General features: G+C 42.3%; 1 protein-coding gene across 8 annotated transcripts in view; it reads left to right on the forward strand.

Annotated features, from left to right (window-relative positions):
• JCAD (junctional cadherin 5 associated) overlaps nucleotides 1–12,918 on the forward strand; it is a 96,451-nt gene that overhangs the window by 53,597 nt on the left and 29,936 nt on the right. The window contains exon 1 of one of the 8 annotated variants that reach the window (XM_061586013.1): nucleotides 2,148–2,734. The exons of the other annotated variants lie outside the window; for them this stretch is intronic. The gene's annotated coding sequence lies outside the window, so the exon portion shown is untranslated. Of the gene's footprint in view, nucleotides 1–2,147; nucleotides 2,735–12,918 lie in introns of those variants that run through there. 8 annotated transcript variants of the gene reach the window in all.

Genomic DNA, 12,918 nt, shown 5'->3' on the forward strand with positions numbered 1-12,918 from the left:
AAGTGGGTAGGGATTTGAGCAAGGTTCTAGAGCGAAGTCCCTTATCTGTGGATGATTCTGCTTCTTTTTCTCTCCTGTCTTCCTTCCGTTGGATGTGTCTAGAACCGACTCTCTTCCCACCTGTCTTTTCATTTTATTTTGTCCTCTGCTACCCAGGTGCAAGTCTTGAACATCTCTTGAACACATGTGCTGCCACCTCATTGTTACATAGGCTGTACCTATGAAGTACAAAGAAGGTATGTTAGTGATATTTGAGGGAAGATCTTGCTTCTTCAGATAGTAAATGAGAGGGGTGACATTCAGGGCTCAGGCTTGCAGTGGGTTCAGGACCTGGGCTCTGGAGGATGTCCAGCAGGGATTCAGCCTGTATGCCACCACCACCCCAAGCCAGGAGGTGCAGAAGAGCCAGACAGCCAAACAGGGACCCCTCTTCACTTCAGACTGCCACACGGGGCCTATTTCTATTAACCACCCTTTCCCAAGTGTATCCTTATTTTTCCTTGCCTCTAAGAGCTAGGGTCAGGGTGACCAGTTGAACAGGACCTTAACAGTTGCACAAAAGGTGGAATTTTGGTAGTCATATCCTGAGTGAGAAATTGACACATAGATTTTGCTCACCTTCACAACTATTAAGCATAAAAGATCTTTCATTTTAAATGCCCTCAGGGCCAGCTCAAGAGGCAGAATCATTTGGGGTGTGTGTGCAGGGTGGTGTGGCTCTGCTGCTGCCAGGGCCGCCTCCTCCTCGCCCCATGGCAACATGGCAGTTTCTCTGTGTCACTCTCCCTGTCTTGCTCTGAGGAGGGGCCAAGGGAGTCTTACTCAGAGTGAGGTGTTCCGGCCAAGGTGGCCAGGAGGCCTGCACTGCTCCTGCATTTCGTGGTGGCTAGAAATTCTGTTTGAACTTGGTTAAAAGGTTTTAAAGTCATTTCCCTTGGGGGAAAGTGCATAGGGGCCATATACTGATGGTGGGCAAGGCCAAAGCGGGCGAGGATGCCCCATTCGCACTCCTGCATCCATCACTCATCCGTTCATTCACACGCGCCCCTCCTTCCCAAGGCCTACCCATCAAAGCCTTTTCTCAGCACCCAGCAGAGGAACACAGTGAGCTGCTAAAGGAGGAAAGACAGCAATCTATGTGATTTTTAAAAAAGAGGCAAGGTGAGGGATGATTAACCTTTTCTTCCCAGTTGCCACCCCCCTCCTTCCAAAAATTGCACTCTGCTGGCAGACAGGCTTAGGACACACACAAAAATAGAATTCACCTGACCGGGGCCTTTTTTCTAAGCCCATTTGTTGTGTGCAGATAAGGCCAAGGAGAGCATGGGCCAGAAGTTCCCAACCGCTGGTTTAGAGAAGACTGTGCCAAATGGGCCAATGGTCTGACTATATTGCCATGAGCAGAGTCACACAACCAATGACCATTCAAAAGAAGGGTTTTCCTCTGCATTTGTGCAGGGGGGGGGCTTCCTGCTGACATTCTAATGAGTATGCATAGTTTGGGGCACAGCCTGCTGCCACAGTGCCATCCCCATGCGTACGTCCGCTGTCCACTAATGAATGCTTGACAATTGCATTCTTGTACAAAACTCTTTAAAAATGGTGGTGGCTGCATTAATGTGACCCACCTTCAATCAGGTGTGATCCTATCGTCCACAGCCTACCAATGGGAATCCAGTTCTTCTATCAGTAATAGGCCAGAGTGAATCAGGGGGTGCTTTGATCCTTATAAAAGCATCTGGCACATGTGTGCTCACTGCACTGACAAAAAAACAAAAGAAGGTATGCCTCCAAGTAAAGCCAGGAAAAGAGTGGGGGGGAAATCACAAGATGCTGTAAGTAGTTTATTTTATCAAAGAGCCCAATGCATTTCAGCTATATAAACGTCAAGCCTCAAGGCTAAAAGGGTAGGGAACAATACATCACAAAAAGAACTATCTTAAGAGCAAAATATCACAAAGGATTAATTATTAAAAAGATCTCTACTTACTCAGTTCAAACAAGGAATCTAAATCTTAGAGATCTCTTGGCAAGTCATATAGTCTTTGATAACACCTCATATTACTGTCCAAAGGCATCCTTTTTTATATACTTTAGTCAGCCGGTTCACTGAATTATACAATTCTTTAACGGATCTAAAATTCTGAATCCTAGAAGTTGTGCTTCACATGAAAAAAAGTTTCAAGAGGTATGGATATTGAGATTTAAAACTCTGACACCTTGTGGCTTGAACGAGGAATTGGATTTGCTTCCTGTAAAATCAAGAGATTTGTGGATATTCCCTCACTCCCCTTCTTTCTTCTTGCCGTCTCATCCCTAAAAGAAAAAGACCCTGAAACTCTTGGTTTGTATCAACAACACCTGATTATGATTTCTCATTACAGTATAAAAAATGGAAGCCTTTGGACAGTAGTTTTAGGCATTATCAAAGACTGTATGATTCGTCCAGAGATCACTGCTCGGAGCCACTAGGGGACTCTGCTTCTGATTAGACTGCGGAGGGCCTTAGCTTCATCCTTTCTCCACCCCACCCCACCCTGCCAGGAGCTGGGACTCTGGCACAGCTCAGCAAGAAGGAAGTCCTCCAGCACAGCTTTGTGTAATCATTTCTGCTCTTACGTTGTCCCTCCAATTTTGTGAGACCAGCAGAGCCTGCCACTCTTTCCATGCTCCAGTGACTTTCAGCTTAGCATCTGAGATTAGCTGCAGTGTGACCTTCCTGCCGTGGTTTGTGGTGAGTCTGAGATTCTCTGTGAAATTCAGCAGAGGCAATTGCAGGTCTGCTGGAACTGTTGACTATTAACTTTTTTTTAAAATGCTATCACCTAGAGCTATTTCCTTTATGAAATTGTGTAACGTAGCTCTTGTTAAAAGTTTGAACCTATTGAATTTGTCTTCTGATATGTCAGGAAGTTTGAAAATTGGTGGGAAAACTTTGCTTCCTAACCCTTGTTTCATTCATTTTGTAGGATATTTAGCTGGATCTAGTTACTGCTGGCCAGTTCAGTTTATTTTGATATTTTCTCTGTGCAGAATCTCTGGTAATAATGAAACTTCTAAAGTCCTGGCCTCATCTGCTTTTTGAATCCAAAAAAATGGTCTAGTTTTCAACTTTATCAGACAGACTCAGGGGATGTTCATCTTTCATCCCAACCTGAAGTATGGGACACAGTTAACACTATGCGTCCCCCTCCCCTCATATGATCAGAGGAGGAGACCCTTGACAGTTATGCAGACAACAGAATTTCACCAAATACAGTTTGCCTTACAGATAACTTCCAGAGGGGTAGCTGTGTTAAATTAACAAGGTGCATCTTGGACAGCTCCGTGAAAGTTCAAACTAAAACCTGGAGTGGATTCACTGCCCCATTGACATCAGAGACCCCAGTATCCACTGGTTATATTTGCAGATTTTAATATGACTGCATGGATTTTTGGAGTAGTGACAACATGTTTACAGTATTTTTAAAAGGCTATATCAATGCAATAACAAGATAAACAACAGAAGCATGTGAAATTCACTGTCAAAGTGAATAATATTACTGTTTATTAAATTTCAAAGCTGCCCTTCCTTCCAAAGAAGCTCAAGGTGGCAAACAACAAAGTAGGGAAACAATGTAATTAAAATTAAAAACAAACTTATTTAGAACATTTGAAAATACTAAGAGCATCTAAAAGCATTTTAAAACACCAAGAAAGTCTAAAATATGTTAAAAGTCACATACCCTCACATATGATAATCTCAAGGTTGCTGGGAACAGTCTCTTTCAGACCTCAAATGCCTGGGGGAGCAGGAATGTTTTTAAATCCCTCCTGAATGTTGTTAATGAAGGAGACAGGCACACCTCACTGGAGAGGACATTCTGCAAATGGGGGAACCACCACCATGAAGGCCCCATCGTGGGTCAGCACCAACCAGGTAGCTGGGAAATCAACAGTTAGGCAAAAAAACTAATGGATTATGAGATTGTCTCTTAGCCCTTACTCAGAGCTAGGTTGATGTTTGCTTTATTGTGTCAAGTCACTCTGAAGTGTACAGTAATTAAGCATCCAAATAAATACATCAGATAAATCCTTTCTGTACCCCTGATAATCTGTACTGCTAATCCAGATGCCTAGCAAAGCGATTCACATCAATATCGGGGCAAGTGAGCAAGCAGAACACTTAGATCTTTGTCTCTTGGCCTAGTGGGTTGTCTGTTTCATCTCCATCCATGTCCCAATCAACAAGTGATTTTGTTTCACAGCCCCCCCCCCCGAATCCAAACCTGAATGGCTAAGTAATCCTGTTGTGATTAGTAGATGTATGTGTTCCTTTTGATCATGGCAACCAATGTTACTTGCCATATAAACTCCATGTTCAATTCCTTCTTAAAACATTCCCTCACACTCAAGGTTCAATGCAGATTGTGTGATCTTGTATAAAATTGGACAGAACTCTGAATCGTTTTTAATGCTGTTCATGTGAACAAGTTTTTTTTGGGGGGAGGGGCTTGATGTAGTCCTCAGAATCTTACAAATTAGGTGGCAACTGCAATCAATAGGAAAGACTAATCTATTTAGTTTAATGGCTTTTCTTGGGGGGCGGTTGACTGTATATTTCCATTTCTGATTAACATACACTTCAAACATGTTCATCAAAAACTGTGAAAGAGAAGTTGTGCCTTGAGGAAACACATTCTGCTGTGCCAAAGAACTCGAGGAGGCTGTGACGTTTTCCCTGTGGAATGCCAGTGGAGGCTGCTTTGACATCCCCCCTTTTTTTCTCTTTTAAAACCAGTGGAATTCATTCTGGGGTTTCCCCCCCAAAACTAGTAAAGATGGATAAGAAACAGTAAAATAGTTTCTTCTCATATCTCTTGAATTGGTTCTTCCAGAGGGGAAAGAGTTCCTGACCTGTCCTGTACTTTCAAAAATTGCAGGGTGTTGGTTGACGGTTTAATTAACGGGATGATTAGGAGGCATGGGTGAGGAAAGGGAAGACTGTCAGAAATATGAGCCTGAGGCCTACTGCAGCCCTAATAGGAGGGAAGAGGTAAAAATGTGGGAGGGGTGTTGAGAGTTTGGAGAGGGGTGGCTTAGGGCACATATGGGGAACCTTTTTCCACCCAAGGGCAGCATTCCTTTTTGGACAGACTTCTGGGGACCACATGCCAGGGGTGGTTAAGGATGGGCTAATCTGTCAGTTTTAGTTTCTCTGAATTTCTTATTTTCCCAATCTTCAGTTTTCCTCATTTCCACATCAGTTTTGTGATTTTTTAAAAAAGTCTTTATGTAAATTCATTAGAATTTTATTATGAATTTTCTCCTAATATATACGTGATTGTGTACAATTTTGCCCAATACACACTTTTTTGCAAAGCTATTTTCCCTAATATAATGCACTTTGGTATGTTGTTTTCACCAACATAAGCATTTTAATGTACACTGAACTAATATGTGCATTTTTGAACATACATTATGACTGGAGAACTGCATTGCAAAATGCGAATAAGTGCAAATTTTGTAGGATGGTGGTGTTTCGGTTCATGTATTGTTTCAGAAAGTGTGAATTAGGTAGGCTCACCTTTAAATTTGCACTGAATCCGATTTCTTCCCCATCCCTAGCCAAACGGTTGTTTTGCAGGTTTTAAAAACAATCTGAAAACCTGTTTTGCCAGCAGGAAGAGTAGGATGAAAGTTCGTACCCCGAGCCACATCTCTGTGATAATGCCCACAACACTCTTAAAAAACCCCATGTACACAAACCTGACTCCAGCCTTCCTTGTCTTAACAGCCGTTTGTATAAGACGGGTTATTATGAGGATAAGGAGTCAAAGCCAGCATCTGACCTGGACGTGTAGAAACTGGACAAAGATACAGCTTTGCAAACAGGCCGTGCCAAAGATTTGGTGCTATTTCCTTTGGGTGAACTGTGCCATCTGGGCATACTCTGAAATGTCTGTCTTAATCAGAAATCAGACCCTGCCCTCAGGCTTACAATATAAAAGACATGACACAAGAGGCAAAGGGATTGGGAGGGAGGAGGAAATGAGTAAACTTGGGTACTGTTTCTTAGTTACACAGTTCTTATAATAACTAGCTGGAATTGAAGGATTTCAAGGAGAGAAGAATTAGTGCTTAATGATTTCTGAAGATGACGATGGTCTTAGATTTTATATGAAAGTAGAACATGGCATCCTGGGATAAAAAAGAAAGCAGAAACAGATTTCTCTTTTTCTCTCTGTGTCTCAAACTGCAGTGTTGGAGACTGATGTGCTTTCTTTATAGGCATCAAAGAAGCTTCAGTAGTTATCTTGGCTGCTGTTCACTGTTCTTTTTTTAGGCATGACCTGATGGGTATCTCTGATTCAGCACCACCCATCTACTAAGGAATCTGCTGTTCACCTCAAGTTGACTTCATCTGGCTGTGCTTGATATTACTTTGTGTGTGTGTGTTGTCTCATTCCTCATTGTAACAACCACAGGCCATTCTTTGCTGCTTTTCCTTTAAAAAAACACAAATTTGTGCCCTTTGTTGTAGTTATATAGTACTACTCGCCACAATTGAATGTGTGTTTTGTTTTTCTCCCACATTGACTCTTTTGCTCCCGTCCTTTTAATAATATTTTTGTTTTCTGTGAAAAATGGGAGGGTGGGGCTTAGGGATAGATGTTACATTGTTTTCATTATATTTCCAGTTATTTAGACAACTCCCGGGGCACATCAGCAAGGAAAGTCTGTGGGTGGTACTTCATAAATTAATGTTTCGTTTGATCATTCCAAAGAGTAGGAACACATTTGTTTTGTTTGCCTTTTGTTAGAAAAGGAAAAATCCAGGACTCTTAATGAGGAACACTTTCCCGTGAGGGAAAACTATATGACTCCAGCGGATGGGCCCTCATTGGGGGCTTAAAATGCTTCACCAGAGGAGCTGAAATTCTGCACCAAGAAAAGCTGGATTCTGTGACTTGTATAAAGGATGTATTTATTTATACTTAAAACACTTATATACCGCTTAATATTTGCATTTCTAAGTGGCATACATTAAAGAAAGCTATACAGAAAATAAACAATAAAACAATAAACCTTCATAAAACCAAAAACCTGCTGGAACAAGAAAGTTTTAGGCATGTGCCTGAAGTTCAACAGGCGGGTGCCTGTCTAATCTCAGTTGGGAGGGAGTTCCACAGGTTTAGGCCCACTACACTGTCCACATGGCTTTAAATTATGCTAATTGAGGGGATGTGCTTACCTTTATTTTGCATTATCTTGCTCCTCCTTCTCTTGTGGCATTTCAAGGAGTTACGCAGAATAATAAAATGTTGCCCTCTCACGCTGTGAAAGTATACTTAGTTCTTGTGATATTCCTTTAGTTGAGCCAAAAACCAATATTTTATTGTGATTTAATACAAGCAACTTCCATCTTAATCTTCCAGCTAGTTTTGCCCCACTTCTTCACTCCTTGTTCCTTCCAGCCCTTCTTTTAAAGGAGGCTTACCCTTTCAGTCCTGCATTCCTTAGACGTTGGAGAGCTCCCTAGGCAATACATGGCATTTTTATGTGTTTCCTTGTGATCATATGGACTAGAAACTTACTTGTTTGTTATTGACAGTTACTAGATTTATAATTTCAGTTCAACTATAAACAACCATGTACATCCTTTTTCTTCCCAATCATAATGCTTTCCCTCCCCTGTTTCTGCCAAGTGATGTTTGACATGTTGTCTTCATCCTACTCTCTCGTATGTCACTTCACACACAGTGTGGCAGGTGTGTGTGTGTTTATATGGGACAGTGAAAGACAAGCTGCTGTGTCCAAATAGACCCAACTCAAATCCAAAGAAGGTCATGCTTCATTGCCGCCCTGGGTTCCTTTGGGAGGAAGTGCGGGATATAAATTTAATAATAAATAAGTGCCACAGTCCCATTGAATAGCAGGAGACTTAAAGCAGTCACCAGCCACTAATTTGTTCTGAATGGAGCAAGTATGGTTCACTTTATCTGGATTTGGGCCATGTTATATTTTAACTAAAAGTGGAGGGTTCTGAGGATGCTGAATGATAAATGCTAAGTTCTTTCTCTTCTCAAACTATAGGCAGTCCCAGTCTTCTTTGCATTGTGGCTGGGAGCGACACCATTGCAGTGCTGGTACTTTGTTGCAGGGAGTGAAGCAACATCCAGGATCAATCCTATCATCTCTCTTCTTGCCTCCAATACCATGTTAAGAATGCAAGTTGAGCCCTGCTGGATCAAGCCAAGATCCATCTAACCTAGCAACCTGTTTTCACAGTGGCCAAATAAATACCTATGGGGAGCCCACAAGCAGGGTCTGAGCAAAAGAGCACTCTCATCTCCTGCGGCTTCCAGCAACTGGCACTCTTTCTCCAGCTACTCCTGCTGTATATGTTCAGAATAGGTCCATCTGCTTGTCATACATACAAAATATCCTCCCTCCCCCCCCCAAAAAAATCTTCTCTGTGAAAAGTGGCTTTCATTTAGCTCTGGGGTGGGGAACCGGTGGCCATCTAGATGCTGTTGGACTCCCTACTCCCATCAGCTCCAGCCAGTGTAGCCAGTGGTCAAGGATGGTGGGCTACAGGTTCCCTGCACTTGATTTAGATCTTAAATGTTTGGGGATCTTGTTGAAGGGAGACAGCATTTAGAGAAATGGCAACAGTGTTGAAATGAATGGGCAAGTGAAAAAGTTTGGCATTTGAGAACAATATGCATTTTGTTTGACCCTCTCCAGTCAACTTTTGGTTTTTTTGCTTACATATTAGAGAGAGAATTGGTTATGAGAAATTCCTAAGCAGAGTGTTTGAATGCATCAAGCAATATCCTTGCTAGCACTCACATGGCTGGGGAGGAATGTGTGTTGCTCCAGAATGATTGCTTCTCTTTAAAACCAATCATCTTAGTGAGTGTTGTTCTGTTGCAGGAAAAGGAAAAAAAGGTCAGTAGGAAGAGGGTGATCTCACGGCTTCCTCTCTTTTCTGCAAGGGCTGTGTGAGCAAGTCTTGAAGAGAAAAAAAAACTTAAGCATGTCCAGTGCAGCTTGGAGATAGCCAAAGAGGGTCTGGCTCATGTTTCCAGAGCTGCCCTGGCTAAACCTTGACAAGTCGGAAAATCTGGGGAGATAGCCAGCATCCTGAGGAAGTGAAATCTCTCTGAAATCTGTGATGTCATTGGCAAACAAAACAAAGGAGCCCCTGGAAGGCACACTGTTTTCCCAGCCGTTTTACTTTTGCTTCAGATTAGGAAGGCTGCACGTTCAATCTCAGTCAGCTTCTGATGGGAAGAGGATTTGAAAGAGGGAGGTGGTCCGAAGTCAGTTTAGGTTTTGTTTTTTTGTTGCTCAGTGGACATTTGCTTTTAACACACTACACGGCTTTCTTGAGAGTATAGTTATGGGACCATCCAAATGTCCTTTTTATTGGGCTTTGTGCTGATGGTTTCAGGGCAATGATCGGCAATCTCGCTTTCAATTCTGTTTGCGCCTGCAAAGGCTTCAGAGCGTACATACTGCTTTGCTTCAAATTGGTGCGTGCCCCAGAGTTTCCTGGTGAAACTTTTCATATCCCAAATATTTCTAGGTGTGTGTGTTTGTCTCACTTTTGTTACACTAATAGTGCAGAAACTTTGGAGTAACATTGAAGCAGCACTGCAGGACAACTAATAATGCGGAATGTTGTGTGGATGATAGGGATGGAACAAACTTGTCTATTTTGCTTCTCCCAGTTTCTCATTTTTCGAGTCTTAAATTCAGTTTTCCACATTACTGCAGCAATTACAAAAATCCTCATGAAACTTTTTCAGCATTTTAGTACAAATTTCTCCTAATAAAGGCATCTTTGTATGCAGTGTTGACTACTGTACACAGTTTTGCAGGCAATTTCTCCTAATATAATGCACGTTTTATCTGTTATTTTCATGAAGGTGTTCATTTTTATGCACATTCCCCTAATGTATGCATTTTTGTAAACACTGGAGAACTCCATTGCAAAATTTGGGTAACTGAGTTTTGAGGGATGGTTGTGTTTCAGTTCTCATGTGGTTTTGGAAAGTGCGAATTTGATAGATTCAAGTTGAAATGAGAACTGCATTGAATTTCTCCACTATCCCTAGTGGACAGTATAAATCCACCACTAGTGCACTATTATTCTGTCAATGGCATGTTGAAAAAACAGACCACTCTGGAGGGGCCCTGGGTTGAAGAGTGTAAAGGGGGCAAATGAGATGGGGACCATATTATTCATGTGCACTTCCACAAACTGTAAGACGCTTCAGGGACAGTGAGGTTTATGTGAGGAGAGAGGAGTCAGCTTAGGGCATTTCTGCAGTAGCTGCTTGTTTTCAGATATATAGGATGAGCAGGGGAGCAGGCAAGCACCTAGACTGATGGCGCTAATCTTGAAAGCAGCATCAGTTCAGTTCTCCAGAAGCAAAGCATTCTGTCTGCGAAGCCATCGAAGGTTCCTTCCGGCTAGCTGAAAACACGCATACCCTTTTTGCCAAAAGAATTCCAACTCTGCGCAGCGCCCGCCTGGATATGTGTGGTGTCTGGTGTGCCACAAAAGTAGCCTCATACTAGAAATTCTCACTTGAGCAATGTTTTCTGGTCAGCAGAAGCTACTGAGCAGACATTGGCAGCCAGTTCTAGAAATGTCCACTGACCGTTCACAAACGATCCACTGTACAAAAATAGTCTTGTCTCTCTTTCCTTGACCCTTATCCATGTAGCCCGTTTGCTTACAGCATCATTTAGCTGCAAATGAGTTGCCTTTTTACATCTGTCAGGAAGCTACAGACAAGTTACCTGCTTAACACTTTGCGTATCATTTTCTTGAGCACAAAGGAGCTGTTGGGCATGCACAGGACAAAAGTTCTTATGCCAGTCCTGGGTTCTTTAGACACTTAAGAGATTGAAGTCTAGCCAGATGGACTTGGAACTCAGATCAGAAACGCCTGAGTTTGGGTCACTTGTTACTTGCTTCCCTGTTTCTCATCCTGTGCGTGTTTGTGTGTTGCACCGTCTCACTTTGAGGCTTAATTCTGCAGTGTTTAAAAATGCAAAATTCCATGGGGAGGAGGGGATTTTACAAGGGTTTGGGTCAGCATTTTGTGAACTTCCACATCCAGTAATACACGTCTAAAAATACTGACCCTGCAATCCCCCCCTTCTTCTTTTGGTAGTTCAGTCCACAGTAGGAAATTGGTCAGAAATTAACACCACTCATACTACTGGTTCTCATAGAAACATGGGAAGGTGCCTTATAATGAACCAGACCATGGGGCCATTTTACTAAGTACAGTCTACACGGACTGGCAGCAACTCTCCAGGATTACAAGGTAGGGGTCTCTCTGAGCCCTACCTGGAGATGCCGGGATTGAACCCGGGACCTTCTGCAGGAAAAGCAGATGCTCTACCACTGAGCTACAGCCTTTCTCTTCGGCTTGGGTGTGTTGGGAGCGATGGCGCCTTTACTGAGAGACGCTTCTTGTCTTCCTTCTGTGCTTCCAAATGCTGCTGTGCACTAATCGGAACCTGCCTATCATAAAATATGAACATCCATGGTATAGATATATTTATTTGTAAATGATGATGCTAGATTTGGGCTCCGTGAATGCCTGTATGACACCTTTACAATACGCACACGCACACACACACGTATATATAGCCACTCCAGGAAGGTGGGGAGAGCATTTTATTTATTTATTTATTGCACATGTATACCGCCCCATAGCCGAAGCTCTCTGGGCTGTTTACAGCAATCAAAAACATTAAAACAAATATACAATTTAAAACACAATTTTAAAATTAAAAACTATAAAAACAATCATAAATGGAGTATCTGCCATGATGACCTGGTTCACATCTAACACTAAGCAAAAGTATGGTTTTAGAGCCAATGAACAAATGTGTGGACTCCTAGAGGAGATTAAGGTCCCTTTGCGCCTTCCAAGTGATTCTGCTGCTGTGCTGAGCATAGCTGTGATTAGGCTTAGCGTGTCACCCATACCTGGGCTCTCGGTTTAGCTCTTTCCAGACAAACCACAAACTGTAACCAAGCTTTCTCATGGTTTGTCTGGGAGAACTAAAGCAGGAGCGCGGGTTTGGACAACACACTTAGCCAAATCACGGCTTAGTTCAGTGTAGTGCAGCTGGCATATGACCAGAGAAGGAGCAAAGCACTGTGATCTAGTCTCCAGGAGCCCACACATTTGATTTGGCTTAGTGTTATGTGTGAATGAGGGCACTGTGTCTATACGGTAAATACTGAGCCAGGTTCAAGGTTCTTGTGCTGATAATCAACTTGGGCCCAGGATACCTTAAGGACCACCTGAGCCCTTATATCCCAACTCAGTTACTGAGATCATCTGGAGAAGTGCTGTTGTCTTCGGTGTTACAGAGGCATAATTGGTCTCAACTAGAAGTCGGTCATTTAGTGTTGGTGGTCCCATGCTATGGAACACGCTTCCATCCTCGCTTTTGACTTTCAGATGTCTCTTGAAAAACTTTTCTGCCGACAGACCGTTGCAGCTGTTTAACTTTATTTTTGATTAGCCAGCCACCTTAACGATTATCTGTATGTTAACTTTTTAATGGTGTTCTATGTTTTTAACATTGTATACCGCCTTGATATTTTATGATATGGTGGTCGGGAAATACTTTTATAAATAAATAGAATAAAATATCTATACATATACAGAGAGAGGAGGGAGGGAGAAATATACAATAAATAGCACATACTATTTAGTTTCCATGAAGTTCCGCTTTAAAGGGAGGAAGAGAGGGAACAATGAAAGCAAATAACATGTCTGCCAAGCTTAATTACAAAGCTCTCAGTAGATTATAAGCCTGCACGCGATCTTGCATTTTTGTTATTACCAGTACCTAGCAAAAGTGACAATTTTCCAATAAAGTTCTTACTTCTTG

The sequence above is a fragment of the Rhineura floridana genome, chromosome 10 (genome assembly GCF_030035675.1).
Source record: "Rhineura floridana isolate rRhiFlo1 chromosome 10, rRhiFlo1.hap2, whole genome shotgun sequence".
NCBI lineage: Eukaryota > Metazoa > Chordata > Lepidosauria > Squamata > Rhineuridae > Rhineura > Rhineura floridana.